Source organism: Haemaphysalis longicornis, unplaced genomic scaffold, assembly GCF_048455015.1.
Source record: "Haemaphysalis longicornis isolate Haplotype H1 unplaced genomic scaffold, Haemaphysalis longicornis Haplotype H1 scaffold_4, whole genome shotgun sequence".
Lineage (NCBI taxonomy): Eukaryota > Metazoa > Arthropoda > Arachnida > Ixodida > Ixodidae > Haemaphysalis > Haemaphysalis longicornis.
The window spans coordinates 82,723,141-82,740,722 of NW_027526361.1; the positions used below are offsets into that span (position 1 = coordinate 82,723,141).

The 17,582-nt window shown below is 48.6% G+C and overlaps 1 long non-coding RNA gene across 1 annotated transcript in view; it reads left to right on the top strand.

Moving 5' to 3' along the window:
- Positions 1–17,582, top strand: part of LOC144180414 (uncharacterized) — a 185,567-nt gene that overhangs the window by 86,089 nt on the left and 81,896 nt on the right. The window contains exon 2 of the long non-coding RNA XR_013324408.1: positions 2,819–2,890. This is a non-coding gene — a long non-coding RNA (uncharacterized LOC144180414). The remainder of the gene's footprint in view (positions 1–2,818; positions 2,891–17,582) is intronic.

A 17,582-nucleotide genomic window follows, 5' to 3' on the forward strand; every position in this document is an offset into this window, starting at 1 on the left:
GCAATATTGCAATTCTTTGCAATTTTTTTCCTATTACTGTCAACACGCTTCTTCATTTTATTGCGCGTTGATTGACTGATTGCGGAGTTTTACGCGCCTAAGCCACACCAGGCCCATGAGGCACGTAGGCTCTTTATTAATTTTGATACATTGGGATCTTTAACGTGTACCGAAATCTCTACACGCGGCTGTTTTCGCTGTTCGCCTCAATCAGCAAAGGAGCCACCGCAGCCGGAATCGAACCGGCGCTGTTGGGGTCAGCAGCGCAACTCTTTAGTGACTAAGCCACCGCATCGGGCATTTTACTGGTCGTTTTTACCGCGTTAGCGACATGCAGGTGACGCCTTGGGATGTTGTTCAGAGGCTTCTGAAGCTTTTTGAAGAGCTGGGGGGTTGGCCAAGCGAATCGCTGATGCAGATGATAATAATTATAATACTGATATTATTAGTAACAACAACATCAGCGATTATGATCACGACGATGAGGATTTTTAAGCTTGATTCCCATTTTCTTAGTACTTCGATAGTATGTGCGTCAGCATTCAACTTTTTTTTTTAAATTTCAATTTGTGGTTCTAGAAACCAGATGGCGCTTTCTTTCGGCGTCTGAACAGTTTTTTTTTTTTTCAGAGGTTGTTTTTGCCTTTTCCAATCAAATTTTGATGAAACACAATTTATTTTATCAGTAGATAAAATAAATTGTAGTGCCCTTAAAACGCAGCCTTTCTACCCTAACGGAAAAAAGAATAATTGCCTTAATTATTGTTATATTATGTAGGATGTGTGAAGTGCGAGATTTTATGTACTTTACCCATCCTACATAATGTAACGATAATTCAGGGAATTGTTTGTTCCGTTAGAGAAGAACAATTGTACTCTGCGAGTGGCACTCTAAATTCACATGCAAGCATCTTCGCGAGCGATACAATTGACATCGTGAATACAATTACGGGGAGGAAGGCATTTACGCCCACTTTTAGGAACAGCAGAACTCAAATGATAGTAAGCTGTCAGTAACAATTAAGTTATAAGACGAAAATAGATATGGCGAATGGGGAATTAAAAAAAAACAATTAGCATTCGCGGACAAGGCCTCTGCTGTAGCAAAATCATCCGGTTATTTTAAGCCTCGCGCTTTGGACCAATGCAGCCAGTCTTAATTTGCTGCTTTGGCGTCATGACTTGTCTAATCGCACCAAGATGGGGGGGAGGGGGGAGGAGGTGGCGAAGAGCCTTTTTTTTACACCAGCGAGGCACTCGAGCCTCCTTTTAGGATGCTTGCTGCTGCTGTTTCTTCATTCATGATGTTTCGTTTTGTCGGTGTGACTCCCAATACTCTCGTCATCACGGCTCAGAGCAGAACATACTAGCAGAGATGCGCTGGCCACCGGCCGTGGTGGCTCAGTGGCGAAGGTGTTGTGCTCCTGAACACGAGATCGCGGGTTCGAATGCCGCCGCTTTTTCCATGGAGGCGAAAAGCAAAAACGCCCGTGTGTACGAGATTTCGGCGCACGTGAAAGATCTCCAGGTGGTCAAAATCAATCCGGAGCCCTCCACTACAGCGCCGCGCCTCATCGCCTGCGGCGCGTCGGCGCGTTAAACCCTACAATCAATCAGAGGTGCGCTGACCAACGCTCTCCCCTAGGATTTTTGTGCCGTGCTTGCGTCCCAAAGAAATCGGGAATACGTGCATGCAATGGCCTGGCGTTAGGCCTAACTTTACGCTTTACGGTCTAAAGGAGACAAAAGAACCCGGCAGGTTATGACAACGAGTTTGACGTTGCTCGAATAATGGCCACAACGTGCCCCAGTTTGGCGCATTTGAAGTAATCTTTTGAAGAACGTTTTAAGTTAATACTTCGCTAAAACCCTCGCTTTCGGAACTTCTTATCACGCTCCACATACTTGTACTTGAGAATTCCAGTGTGGACTTAGTTGTTAGAATGTTCTTGTTCTTTACTAATGCCTTAACTAAATGAGGTATTACAAACGTACTATTAGGAAGTACTCCCCACCCAAAAAGAACATTATTTTCTAAAACACTCTCAATTTGGCACCTGTTTAGCTTCGGAGGAGGATGTGTGATCGCTCTAGTATGTTTACGTCGAAATAAAATGAAACCAATTTTTTGCCCTCGTCGGTGCTTCCTAGCCGATATATTTATGCCTCTTGAAAAACCGGCTCTCTCACTAAAAGAAAACGTTTCGCACGGCTTGTAATATAGCTCCAAGCATTGAGCTTTGGCGTCGATGGAGCACACCGTTGTTCAACACGTTGCGAACTTGGCTGTATTAGAAGGGGCCAGCATGCGAAACATTTTACAAAAAAAAAGCGTGAAAGTGTCCTCACATAGAATAAAATTTTCACAGAAACTACCAGATTTCGAGTTTTTTGCAACTGCTTGCTCGATATTTGCCATTTTGTCAGTTTAGTTTGGAGGAAACTTTTACTGCGTTAAATTTGGCTTATTACTCATACCTATAGCGTCCTCGTCGTCCCTGGGGCAATATTCGGTGTGCTCACCAATCCCCTTCAAATAGTAATTAACCTTGCATCCTTCGCATGGGTTAATGAAGCAGGTGGCGGAGAAGATTGCCTACCTTAACACAACAAAAAGACCCTGATGCATCTTGGTTTAAAGAGCATGGAAAGAAATACTTGACGTTCAACGCAGCTACCAATAAGGAACGTAATTTTGTTACGCGGAGTAAGGTATAATCGTCTTAATCCAGGCAAGTTTGCTGTGTTCTGATTTGTGGTACTCTTGGTACCTATTGCTGATAATTGCATCTGTGCCCTCCTTCTTTTTTTGTTTCAGGGCATCGCACGAGCCTCTTTTCCGTTCCCTGGTTCCGACATCGCGACGTGAGAAGCACCATGCCGGCGTGACGTAAGGTTTTCCGCTGTCTGTCTAGTCCGCGTATGAATGACACTGTTGGCGCAAGGGTCGATTCTGTGTGGAACGCACTAGCTGCGACGGAGTGATAAACACGTTGCGATGTTTTGTGGCACTTGCAATGGTGTTAGAGGAGCAGTATACCGTACGTCTTAAGGGCGTGCGGCTAACCAATGTTCCATAATGTTTGCTACTGGTATTCCAATCAGCGTTCGGTTGAAGAATCCTAACCTGTGTGACGGACTATGCCGGCATCCAGTGGGCGATCACTTAACAGCCCAATACTTGCGAAAAAAAAGGTGAATACTGCCTGTGCGGAGCAAGTGCGAACGATAAATCGCAGTTTACGGCTGATACATGAGACGAAAATGTTTGCAGACACACAACGCTGAGCGATGAAGCAGTAGTTCCCCAAACATTTTATTGCGGTAGTCTCCTTTTTGTGGTAGCTTTATCAAGGTTTCTTTCTTTCTCATTATTCTTATTCCGTGGGCTATGAATGGAGCATATCGGCAAAATTTCACGTCGCTCCGTCACGAGAGGCCAGTCACTCCGTCAACGGGTGGGCGACAGAAGAGCACAAAACGAAGACAGAGGGGAAACATGGTGTCGGCAGACATAGCGGACAGAGCGATGTCGCCAAGGACGTCGTGTTACAAGGAGGTCTAAGCGTGTCTCCTGTTGGCCCGCGCACGATCTCACGTCTAGGCATTGATTTCAGAAAGTGTTTCCCTCATAGCAGGTCGGTCGCATCATGACGAATTTCCCCATTTTTTTATGTAATTGTGTTAAAAACAAAAACTGTTTTTAAGGTTCTTGTTTTATTCCCACCGCTCGCATCTCTACGCTCGGTAATTTTTACTGTTATGCCTTTTTTAGTTTCTTTCTGCCCGTATCAATTTTACCCAGGAACTGATCAGCAACCTTGTTTTGATACATTACATAGTGCAATCGTGGAGAAATGAAATCTGAATAGGAAAATATCAACGGGACACAGAAACAGAGCGGTTTTTTCCATGGAAGTCAAATAAATATACGCATCGCCACATCACAGTAATAAAATGGGAAAATGTGGCTTTTCAAATATACCAATAGTATTCCCTTATTACACTTCCGCTAACAGTTTTTGTTAATTTTGCGTGCTCGGGTTTTTTATTTTCGTGTTCGCATTTTATTTGTCCATTACTGTACATTGCTGTCCGTGTAGGAAAGCGTTACTTGCTTTTTTTTAAACGTCCTAGTACGGAAAAGGTTGTCGGTATTTTTTCGTGTTTTTTTTTTCTAGAGAGGTTCTTTCTGCATAAAAATATTGGAAAATATAAGTACTAGGTGTAATGCGGGGATATAGCAAAAAAGCTTAGGTTGAAAAAAATCTTGACGTCAAGCACACTTATTCATATGAGCAATGTTTTCAAACACAGTTCACGGCTTTTGCTTTGTAGCGCCCCGTTTATGTACCCACAATACTTGATCATTTTATATTTGCAACCTCTCATCGGTTCATTTATATCCCGGCATACTTCTACTCATGCACTATGATTTATGTCAGCGCTACTTTATGTTTCGCGGCTGTCACGTGCCAGACGCAAGCGTGGCCATCGGTCTTTGAGCCCGGACTCGCGCCAGCTTCACTCCAAAGTACCCGAGCACTTATGCGGTAGCCGTGCTTCCCAGGATTAGGTCCCACTACCCACCGCCTTGTAAGATATGTTTTGGACGTGCCCCGTCCGTTTTTGCCATTTGGAAGTCCCAGATTACACCATCACGAGCTAGGCAGCGTTCGGCGAGCGGCCAGTGCTTGTGCTTATGTATTTTTTTCTTCTCAGTGAACGGACATTCCGAGCAGTAAAACTCGTCGGCCTTCCTAATGTATGTAGTGAGCGTGCCTACAATTTGGAAGAAAAAAAAAGCAAGAAAACGACGCACCTAACTTCTCGGCCAACGAAGTTATAAGCCCGATGAAATGGAGCCCCTGCTACCACTGGACGAGGGATTTCTTTTTATGGCCTACGAGTTGGCTGACTTGATTTTACTTGCCATTACCCTAGGGGCCCCTAAGCGGTACCGAATTCCTGAAACCACGTCGCAGGAATCAAAAGACGAAAAGAAAATTCTGAGAGCTAATGTTTCTCCGGTAGATTTTTTCGCTTACGAGTATGTCCACAGATCGACAAGACGAAGTGCTCCTACTGCCGAGCCCGAGTTCTGGTGAAAGAGTCTTCCGCGAAAATTGAGCTATGCCGGTCCGAGTGGTCGTTGATCCATCCACAAGACCGGTCCGCTTTCGAAGGCAAAGTTTCTGCTGACGCTATAGAGTTGGCGGTTCCATTAGCCGAGTTGAATGAACGTCTGGAACACAGGGCAGATGAGATATACATTTGGGCCGCAATTTAGCATGGAGGATGCACTCCCCGTCTACCTCGCGCAGCTGTAATTAAACATGATGCCTTGCATGGGCCATCCCTTTGATCTTCAGGCAGAAGTGTAAGTCAGTACGAGGTAGGATGCTCGATGATCGTTCTATCGTTAGTTATCAAAGACTCTGCCGCCCATAGAGTGGCGCTCCCGCGTAGCTCACTGGTGTGGATGTTTCGAAGAATTCAGTTCGGTTCGTGCGATTGAATGAGGCCGCCTAGGGAAAATTGATACACTTTATTGTGTCAGCAGAGACTGATAGTTTATTTTGTTATGCTACTGATTAATTTTTGCGTGCTCTTGCCGAGCGCCGCGCCAAGACATTTGCCCACGTTACCTCCATAGAGTAGAACCCCGAAGTATTTGCGGAGCCTAGCATTCCTTAACGATTGGTCGTAATAGCCCAGCCGGTAGTGTGTATAACGTGTGCGATTAATGGGATAAACGTTTAGGCAGAGCTTTGTATGTTGTGTTAAAACTGAGCCAAGTAAAAACTGCGCAACATTGACACGGTAGTAGAGCGTCCTACAGGTTTTAATTCGCATGCTTTGTCACTAGGCAGTATGGAAGCTTCATAGAGTACTAATTCTCATAAACCAACTAATATAACTTAAAATAAAAGTACTTGTGTCACGGAATATGCACACCAACCAGGGTAATATGTGTCGCGGATCGCGACGTAAGAAAGGAGCCCGAGTGCCGGTCGCCCGTTCGATGGGCTCGTCATGCAGAACTGCCACGAGTGCGAGGGGCGAGCTAGGCCCCGTGCCCTCCTGCCCGTGTGAGCCGCTTCTTTGTTATAATCATCAATACACTCCCCCGCCGCCAAAGTTCGCAGGTCAAGCGCGAGGAAACAGCTGATAGGCGGTAGCTGATCAGACAAATGCACCCACTCATGTTCAATAGATAAAACAGCCAGTTAGGCGCAGAACTCGGAGGTTCAGGAGGAGAAATGCCATAAAAATGCAGCCAAAGGTGACGAAAGTTGCATGTGGAGCGCGAACATCTCGTTGCATCCTCCGACTGAGTTTATCGCAGAGCACTTGGCGCCGGTGCGCCGTCCATGGAGCTGCCCTGAAAGGCGAAGCATCCCATGCTGTGCCCCGTAACACCATGGCGCCGGTTAAACAGAATCACCTTGCGGCATCTCTAAATTTCTTCGGTCTCGGGCTGCACCACATAATGTTTGACGGAAGGACCGAGCGACGGAGAGCGCTGTTTTAAGGAACAGCGGCCGGAACGAAGAACGCAGTTTTGAAGAGCAGCGGCCGGAAATACTTGCAGGGCCATGCCGGTGTTCAAGAGCGAATTGTCGTTATTCGACGGCACAATGCTTTTCGTTCCCCTCATGCTGCCCTGCCGGCAGGTGCTATTCCTGAGGCACTCCCACTGAGCTGCGATTCATGCGAAGCACTCTCGAGGGCTAGAGGCTCACGCCAGGAACTCTTCGGAGCCAGCGGTACTGGGTTGGAAGGCATCGAAACTTGTGATGCATGCGTTGAACTGTCGGTAGCCGTTAACGTACGCGCGGTGCTGTGCGACCCCTGCAGAGGCTTCGGCGATGTCGAAAACGTGAGTGGGGTTTGACTTCTCGGCGCTTGAGTTCGCGTCGAGCTCCTCTTCTCACAACTCGCTGGAGTAGCTTTTCTGGCTGGGTGACGCCTTAACTTGCGTGGCTGGTTCGGCACCGTACGAGTACCGCGTCGGGTGTAACATCCGGAACCTGTGCTCGGGTATCTGTCCTGACTTCCGCCACAGGCCACGACATTCCTGGCCGTCCTTGCGGTAGGCTGCAAGGCCGTGCAGGCTTGTATCGAAGTGTAACCGAACTCTCTTACGGTCCTGTCGCTGACATCCCCTGTTCCTTGCAGCGTCCAACCAAACAATGTCTCTGAGGCAGTGAGATTGGGAGTCAAGCGCCAGATTCTTCCGGGCGACTTTTTTCAATAGAAGTCAGAGCCTATCAAGACGCTAACTCGGTCGTTCGAGAACGTGTCGGACAGGTAACGGTCCGCGGGACTCCAATGAGCGCAGAAGCTCGTCGTTGACGGGTGGACTGGTGACGATACAGATTTCTGGAACTTCTAAAGCGTCGATCGTCACGACCAGGTCACCATGCTGACTCTTCAGGGTCAGTGAGACGAGATTGCACTGAAGGGTTTCCGTTGGACCGGTATTTCCAAACGTGATAAGGGAGAGCAGCTCGGCTCCCTTGATGGGACAGGCCAGGGCGCGGGAAACATCACGGCGAATGAACGTGCGCTGGTTTCCCGTGTCGAGAAGGACACACAGCAGCAGCTGACCTGTAGGTCCCTTCGCCCAGGCACGTGCAGTCTGCAGGTATACGGGGGTGAGCGCGGTGGCGCTGGCCGATGCGGAAGTGACTGCGGGCGCCGCCCTCGACACTCCACCGTCCAAACCGCCAACCAAAAATGAAACCCGTCCTTCGCCTACTGCGTCTCCATGCGTAACGCCGCACAGGGACATCAGGTGCCGTCGTAAGCACCGAGCGCAAACAAGCCTTCTAGCGGTGCGGCAAACAGGGGCGACATGGTTGCGCTTCCCGCAGCGGAAGCAGAGCCTGGCAGCTAGCAACCTTCCCATTTTCCCCCCGTTGTCAAAGGCGCTGTACACTCGGCCAGCTCGTGGTCCTATGCAGCTCAAAACCGACACGACAACCGGCGTGGAGTTTGAGGTGCTGTCGGCAAGAGCGGCTACGCAAACACAGCAGGCAAGGCCATGGAGGGTGGTGGACCCGAGTTGGAAGTTGGGGGCTCGCGCATTTCGTGAGGGCGCCACTCTGGAACCCTGGGATGGTCGAAGTGGCCTTCCTCGCGGACTTCTACCTGAATGCGCAGGAATTCCAGTATCTCATCCACTTGCTTCGCCCCTTCCGACGAGCCGGCTCTCGCGCTTCCTTGCCTCGCACTTCCGGACGAGCTGTCTGCTCCGTCCGACGAGGATGCCTCCTTAACCCTCTGCCGGTACAGGATCCCGAGGTCGGGTGGCAGGGCCTTCAGTAGTACACGATGGAGGACCACCGCGTACTCCGTCGCCGCCACCCCCAGACCCTTGAGCGCGTCTGCACGGAAGGATATCTGGTCGTAGAGGTCTCGGAGTTTTTCGACCTCTGCAGAGCTCCGAACAGGGGCCAAGGCGAGCAAGCTGTCAATATGGACCTCAACGAGCAGGTCGGCCCGGCCAAATCGGGCGGTGAGAGTGCTTATCGCCACATCGTAGTTGGCCTCCGCGAGTCGGATCCCTACGATTGCTGCCTTCGCCATGCCCGTCAAGTAAGATGTAAAATACTTGAATTTCTCAATTCGAGGCAAGGCGGAACTGCTGTTAATGGTCGCATCGAAACGGCCCCAAAATGCCTGCCAGCTCCGCCTGTCAACCGAAAATGTCGGGATGTGCAGCTTGGGCAGCGCGGCGAAGCGCGTGCTGGTGACAACAGGAGAGACCGCCGGCTGACGCAGGGTGGCGCCCGAGGCCTCGTTCGGGCGATTTCCCGTTCCAGAATCCCCAGCGACAGCGTGTGAAGTACCCGCGGGCCTTGTGGTAAACTCGACACGCGTCCGAATGTCCACCACCTTGGCGTCATAATCCCACGATGCAACCCAGTCTGCCTCGAAGTCCTCCCCGCTGAGGCCCTCCTGTATCCTCTGGTCAAGAGCCTTCATCTCTTCATACCTCATGTTGACGAGGTTCAGCGGCCCTTGAAGAGCAACAGCAGGCGTGGCCGGATCCAGCAGCGGGGATTCAATGGCGGCAATTCCCCTCGTTATAGCGGCACGAACCGCACCACGGTGGCGGCGGACCTTGTCCATGGCTGGAGACTCGCCAAAACCAGGCGACCGGGTGTCCTCGGCACAAACAGCAGCGGCGGAAAGTATTCGACGACGAGGCCCGTAGAATCGCGCAGCCTCCCGGTAACCCAGGCCTTGAATCCTGGACGTCTGCGCCACGTCAGGTCAGGTCTGCTCGTGGCCTCAGTCTCCCGGGTTTCGGCACCAGATGTTGAGGAACTGGGCCCCTGGCCATGGCACCGCTCCGAACGCCTTTTATTCCACTTTCTGTTCTCTAAAACCTATACAAGCTCGTCTGCGTCTTCTTTCCTCAACAATAGGTGTTGTATATTTAGATACACTTCATGCCATCGAGCCCTCACATCAATTGTGGAAATGTTGCCTGAATTTCCTTAGAAATGCGCACTTAGCAACTGAAGTCACGAAGTGCCATTTACTTAATAATAGTTATCTAGATAGCGAATTATTTTTGATGAAAGTGCTGTTTTTTCACGGCTTATAAGAGTAATAGTGATACACCAATTCTGCGCTGTTAAAAAATTACGTTAAGCATACTTTTTTCTCCCGCGTATGCTTTGACAGAAATGGACGTTGTGAAGGAAAAATTTATGAGGCTTCATTGATCGGGGGAGGCAAAAAAGAACGTGGGCAGCTTTAGCGTTGAAAGAGCAACTGTAACGTTGCCTCCATATCCACGCTGGGGGGAATTCCGCTTTTCTTTTCTTTTTCTTTTCGCCGAGGAAGGGGAATGGTTGCAGTGAAATTGTGCGTCCGAAACGCACACCGAGAACATGTCGCGTGTGGGGCCACGTAGTCGGGCTCGCCCGCGTCACTTCAACGCGCGCACGCGCGCATTCAAAACCAGTGAAATTGGACGGCAGGAACATGTTCGGTGTAGGCGCCATCCACGCTGGCCTCGGGTGTGCAGCCGGCTCGGCCCGCAACGGCTGTGGCGTAGATTTCAGCCGTGCCATTTTGCAGGACTACTGCTCAGCGCAGATAGCGTGAAGTAAAAAAAGAACGCAGGTTCAAGCCGTTCTTCCTGACTTTACTTTTTTGTGCCGCCCCGTTTTCCCCCAAGCGATTTCATCATCGCGTCCTGGAAAAGAAAACAAAGAGGGAGACGGGAAAAACGCTTCCAACTACAGCCGTCACCGAGTTCCCAACCTGCTTTGGCCTTGGCAGAAACGCGGGTGTTATGATATTGTTGCGTGCAGGGATTCTTTCGTTTAGCTGGGTTCCCAGTGAACGTTTATGAATAATAAATTTGTAAAAATCTGTGTCGCGATGTATTCCCTTCGCCTTAAGCGAGTTTTTATAATCTTTCCATTCAGCTTTGTAGGTCTGTGCCTAGCGTAGCACTCTGTCCGCGAGTGTATTAACGGTGAAAATTAGCACGTTTAGAAGGCTGGCGCTTTCAGAACTTTCAAAATTTTCGCGAGTGCTTGTGACAGCAGCATTGAAAGGCGCATAAAAATGTCGCTTAATTAGAGGTGCAAATTTACAGCGATATTAATATTTGTTAATCTGACATCTTACAGTGATAGCCCACAGCAATAGCGTACTGCTCACAGCGGTAGTAGCTCATGCCAGATGGTATTTTTTTCGGCTTGTGTACGCAGCCGTGTGGGAAGTACAGTGAGGGTGCCACCCCTATCGTCGCGTGCGTGCCGCCAAACACGGATCTTTAAAAAAACTGCTCACCCTCGTTCGGGAATTTTCAGGATTGAGCGCCGGCACTTCTGTTTCTAGGTCTGCAAGTTTACCTACTAGGCCGCGGGTGTCCGCTGGTAGAAACTTCTACTGACCGGTATTGTAGTCAAGTTTTTTTGTCCCCTTAAAGAGGATGTAAAAATTTTTTGTGGCTTACGGACTTGCCCGCATTTGGAAAGAGAAACACCAGAAATACACGCCGTTACTCCTTCTGACCCACCACCTACGCTAATATGGGTGGTTGCCTAAAAACAGAAGCCAATGCCGTACTAGTACATCCAGCGAGTAATGTGTCCACAATGGCACAAACCCATACCCGGAATTACGTCATCTCGCTTGGTACCCACAGATTCAGGATGTACCCTATGCAATATCACCCTTGGGTAATCATCACACTCACGCAAGTGTACGTCGATAGCTGTGGCCGTAGGCTGGATCACATCGGAGCTGTCGTCAGTGGATTGCGTTTTTTGGAAACATGCGCCGGGGAGGGGATACCTTCTTGGCCTGACGAAAGTCATAAGAGAGAAGGTGACTTCGGCCGGAGTTTCCCTCATTCTTCATCTAATACCTCGTTGAAAAAGTAAAGCAGTGGATGTGGTCATTTCGTACCGCACGCTGCCGAACACGAGATGTAGCGGCTCCCTGGAACAGCTTGACATCATGCCATGACGCTGGACGCGAATTTTCGAGAAATCCAGAAGTGTTACTGTTAGCTACGTAGACCTTCCCACGCCTCCTAGTGGCAAAGAACAACACTGTGTTAGTAAGCAGAAGCATATCAGCACCGTAATTTTGTTTCATGGCTACATTTCTCTCATATCAACCGGAAGTGTAACTGCAGCGGCATGCAACTTTTTATAACCCAGAGAGGAAACCAAAGCAGTTAATCGATACCACCAACCCTCAGTTTCCCAAAAAATGCTGAAAACATTTGCCAGGTTTCAAGGCAGAACTGGCTTGTTGGATATTGTAAGAGTATCCGTAAGTTGTATCAAAACATTCATCATCCCCAAGCGTCGCTTTTGTTTGCGTGTTGAAAGCCTCCCATTGCAGATATCGTGACCGGCATTCATCATTTCCACCCCATCAATCCTGCCCTTTACTAAAGTCTATTGCCTCCCTCCCATTCTCGTCTGCCTCTTAGCATGTGTTCTGATACAGATGCGGTACAACTAGCGTTTATCCTGCGCTTTACCTGTCCAGCCGAACACCGTGTAGAGGACGACCAATGTAGAAAAAAACCTCCCGGTTAAGATACTGTGATATAAATTCGAAAACTCTGCCTTTGCATAGAGGTTGCCGTTGGTCGCCTTTATGTTAACTGGGCACGAGGGCTAACTTTGTATGCTCTTACTTCGCTGCCCAGACTGAAACCAGGCCTCCGAGGTTCGACTCCTAGTTCATGATGACCACTGGCGCCGGTCGGCGCGCTCTCGGGCAGTCGGTACTCATCAGAGCATTAACGGTTCCTCCCGGAACTCTTAAAGCTCAGAGTCATCGTCTGGGACAGGCATGACGTCCGTGCACTAGTTACGACTCTGAGCGTAACGTATGTTCGAAGGGGGCCTCGACTACGTGCTCGCGAGGCACACGTCTATTTTCGTAGAAATCACTAAACATTCACGAAAAACTTTATGCATATGCAACAGCAGCGGCAAAGACAGTAGCAGTGTTGCCCCAGGGGGCCCCACAAAACTACGGAAATCTTATTGCGTAAAAAATTAGGGGGCTACTAAACAATTATGGGCAATCTGCACAGAGGTGAAGCTTTGGTTACCAAACAAAATGGCGGTTGGGGACAGAGAAAAATAGGTGACATGGAATTTGGAGGTTTCATTGAACCACGTACCACGGTGCAGTACGCTCAAATGCAGGGAAATTTTCACAATTTTGGGCACATTCACTTTCACTTTCAATGCGCGTCTCACGCCCCTATATCTGGTGGTTACACTTATTAACGGTCGTCAGCAATGACAACGCATGCCAGACGAAATATTACCACGCTAATAGATATTATGTGGCCTGAGCGAGGTTAAACAGTGAGGCTTGTCAGCCACGACATCACCACAGAGATTCTGGCGCCAGGTTATCAATACTAAGAAGACTTATTAAACGACCCTGCTGTCTCAAGCACAATGCCCGCTAAGCCTCGGGCCTTCGACAAGCCTAAGTGCATTCCCGCACGTTTGTTTGGCTTGCGGCACCAGTGCGTTCTGCTGTTCTGCCAGCCCAGACTTTCCTCCGGCGTAGGCAGGAACTGATCTTCATTCGTAGCATCTATTTGGCCTCCAGTGCTATCAAGGCCCTTCCCACTTTTTTTTTGTTTTCCTTCCTTGTATTGGTCGGAGTAACAACTTTGGAGCCGTTTCATCTTGATATCGCTTGTATACGGTCCGCGGCCGTAGGCCAGGCGCGAAAGCGTGGTCTTGCTGCGGGTGCCACTCTTGAGATCACTCGGCGTCGTAAAAGCTCGGAAGAAGAGCGGCCAACGGCTCGGCAATAAGCGTCCGGCTCGTCGGGCCACAGGGGAGACGTAAGTTGCCCGCCGTAAAGACTCGGAAGAAGGCGAGCTGCGGGTGGAGAGGGACGGGCGGTTGTGACGACGAAGCAAAGAAATTCGCCGAGAGTGGCTGTTCTCATCGCTGCAAAGTGTCCCCGCCTTTGCAGCGTCGGCTCTGCGCGGTGGCGAAGCCTATAGTGAAGCTGAGGAGAACGCTTTTCTTTCGAAGGAGAGGGCGGGAGAGACGGGGCTATATTGCTGGCTAAACTGGCGGCGCTGTGGAGGAGGTTGCGGCGACTCGAGCTATACTGCGCCCGGACGTGTGCGGCGCGCTAAACGAACCTCACTCGGTGCTCTCCGCGCCGACGGCGACGCTAGCGAACTCCGCGCCTGCTTCGAACGTGGCCAGAATGTACCACCGAGTTCCCTCGCCCTACTGTGTCCATTCTCCTTTCAATCCGTACGTTCTCTGTATTTCTCGGCTTGTGTATCTGTAGGCTGCGCTCGCAGTTCTGCGCGAACTTGTTGAAATTCCCCTTTTTTCAACGGGTTTCTTTATTTTAACTCTGTTTCCCTCCTGCAGTCGCCGTTTCTTCCCGGGTTGTTTCACACTGAGTTCACGATGTAAATCTTAGAAAGAAAAGAGAAGCTCTTAAGCCGGAGTTTCTGACGTCCGTAGGGATGTTGCCCCAATCACTTCAGTTCAAGCGTCGCTCCGAGCTGATGTGGTGCGCTGCCGTGATAAGCCGTCACTCTTAAGAGTCGGACTATCTGAAAGCTGGCTTTAGGAGAAGCTTTTTCTCAGAGTAGCCTGTTTTCTTCCTGGTAAGCGATGAGTGGCGTGGTGTAGGCGTCATTTGTACATCTTGGGACGAGGGAGCAAGCCACCCTTCATAGAGGTTTTCCTCTTTTTTTATAGCTCTTGAGTGTTCTCCTTGGAGCGCCTTGTGTTCATATGGAAAAAAACAACGAAAGGATACTCCATGCAACACATTTTGGTCCAAGCGTTTGCTTTACTTTGGAAAACAATATATATATATCGTGGAAAGTAAAACGGAAAAAGAATAGAATTAATCGAGGCCTTCTTCGTTCGAAAGCATGGTGAACAGTGTGAGAGTGAACCATCCATATCTTTGTATTGAAATTAGCATGAATTTTTAAACCGTTATATCATGTGATAAGGATGATGACACGTGTACGCATGTGCTAGTGTGGGTATATTAGAGCGTTCAATTTTTCAATAACCTAATTTTGAGTCTGCGTTCGTCCTGTCTCTTCTTGTCCTTGTCCCGTCGTATCCGCAGTTTTACGTATAAGTATGATGAACCAACGAGCCCAACAACATGCTTTACTAAGTAAAAGAAGGTCTGTTGAAGGGAAACACGTCAGGAGTCGCAAAGGAAAATACAGAGTTTACGGGTGGATCTCAATCGTGCAACCACCGTGACCACACTCCCGTAAGACATCTTTATATGTTTAAACGTAAAATCACTCTGTGTATTTTTCAACACATAAATGCTTAACTGCTTACTCTGTGCTGCTTGCAACGCCTAAGCTGACAAGAGCGCAGCCGAGGAAATTCCCACTGAAGTCCGCTTAGCTTTAGTTTCTGTGTAAAATATTTTTTGACTTTAAATGCTAAGTCCAAGCGTTAACGTTTCAGTTGTCCTGAGCTTTTTTGGGGCAATATAGCTACTGTCATGAGATTTTACAGGTCCCGACACACATAGCATCCGTACGTCATCAGGGGGAACTAATGTCGGCTATCGTACTTAGGCGTATACGTATCGATGAAGACTCTTGGGTTGTGGGTGAACACTCCAACAGTGTGTTGTTTACTTCATGTGTCTAAGAAAACTAAACATGGCTGTACAAAACTAACTGGTACGAGAATATTGAACCGTGTGCGGCTTTTCTTCTCGCGCAGCTGTATTTGAAATCTCATTGCAATAAACGCACAGAGACAAACATATTCGCTTTCTGGAAGTCACCATAGCTACGTTGGGCGGTCTTTTTCGGGTAAAAACATTCTAGTTTTGTGTCTTCTAAGTGTAGTTCTTCTCTGTGTCGATATTTCAAGTATGCTGAATTAGTTTGTTTTTGTTAACCTTAACCTACGTTTTTTTACGCGCAGTGATCAAAAGAGGCCATGATGTATACAAACTAAATTGACAGACTTTCGCGCCGGTGCAACGGCTGAAGAAAAACGCACCGTTGCTCACCATTGCTATGGGCAAATCTGGACTAGCTCAGAATTTAAAACCTGCTGCAAATTTTGTGTTTCTGTGGACGCGTTCGTCTACATCCTCCAGCAGAAACAACGCAACGATTACATGATTTCTACGCTGCACATTCTCTCACTCGGCGCCAGCTGACTAAACAGTATGCCCCTCGGAAAGGAAACAAGGAGTAACAATTTCTGCTTACCTTCGCTGGATGAGTATGACGTCAATATTTTATTTGTTACACAAGGTGGCCTTCGATCAGTAGTTCCTTTTTTTCAGGCTCAAGCTGACCCAGTACCATTGCCAAAGCTTCTCGCTTTTGAAACGCCGAAAATAACTGACTGCAAAGTTACCCGTGTTCGTACAAAACGACCTTGTTTTCTCTTGGGTCAAGCAGGCGCTGGTTTCACGTAAGTTTCGACAGGCTATAGCGTAGGACGCTTCACGTTAAAGTGATCACCACCAAGCATGATCGTCTCAAGGGTGTGATGGGGTAAACGAAGCGAGAGAGAATTTCGTCTCTTTTTGTGCTCCTTCGTATTGGACGGGAACGGCGAAAGTCAGTTCGGCCCCGCCTGGGCCGGGAGGGACCCATTGTAAGCTAAATGGACGAGACGCTTTCGGCACATTACGCCGCAGTATCTCCCGCTCGGCTGGGCTCGCTTCGACGACGGAGAACGGTCCCCGAAATCTATCTGGGCCATTTTCGTTCCACGGCTGTCCGTCCTCGGCCATCGTCAATTGCCTTGGGGAAATAGACCCGTTGGTTTAGTAGCCAGAACATTTCTTTCTGTAGCTTATTCATAAAGTACAAACAACTTCTGCTTCACGAAATGACTGAACTGGCTGCGATTCTTTTCAGGAGGAGGCTTACTCGCAGTTTGATTAAATTAGTCTCTCAGTCTTGAACTTGCACGTGGAGGATCACAGCCTTCATTTCGGCAGATTTAGTTTCATTAATTTAACTTAGATCCGCGACAACAGTTCAGTTCACAGAGGAGTGTTCTTTTAAAGATCCGTTCGGCCACGATTTTCAGCTTTATTTCAAAGCTACTTTGAGTAATGCTGTTTCCTAAATTTACTGGGCATCGGACAGTAGTCGCATTACAAGAGCGCTACGAGAAATGGGTTTCGTCACGCTAATGGGAAAATGAATTTTGGCGCGTAACGATTGAATAAAAAGTTGTTTTTTTGAGATATACGTCTGAAATTATACGGTCGAGTTGAGAGCGACTACTCGCTGACTGACTAGTTTAATTATACCGTATATCACAGCGTAGTAGCCGCGTAAGGTTCTAGTTATGAAATCGTCACCGGATTTTCTGGCGCGAATGTTGCCACTTACTTTACCCGCCGTTCTCTCCGTATTCGACGTTGAGTTCAATCCGTCAGCAACTCCGGCGAACTATTTTTTGACACCACATCAAATAAATAAATTTTTTTACAGCGAAAGCTGGGCGTCTGAAAAAAGCGGTCACAATTTTCTGCATCGTCGTGTCGTAAGTCAGCAAAAATCAGGCTTTCCGATAAATTCAACTTAAAGACAAAAGAAAGGTTACTTAGAGGCAAAGTTTACTGATTATGAGATATAAGGGGCCGAAACTTCACAGGTTCTGATGCGCACCGTAGCGGAGGGCTCCAGATTAATTTTGAGCACCGGGGGATCTTTAACGTGCGCCGAAATCTTGAACACACGGGCGTTTTTGCTTTTCGCCGCCATCAGAAAAGCGGCCGCCGTGGCCGCAAGTCAAACCCGCCTTCTTGGGATCAGCAGCACAACGCCTTGGCCACAGAGCCACCGCGGTGGGTTAGAAGCAAAGCCAGGAATCTGACGTAATGCTATGTGAGCTGCAACCTACAAGTCCCTGTTTGTTCGCCAATAACAAACATGCACTTGCCCAATACGTCAACCCACAAGACGGCGCAAGAGGTCATGCGAAGACACTCGCGGGGGCGGTGCACGAGATGGGAATAATGAAATGAATGTTTAACAAAACACGTGAAATCACATCCTGAGGTGT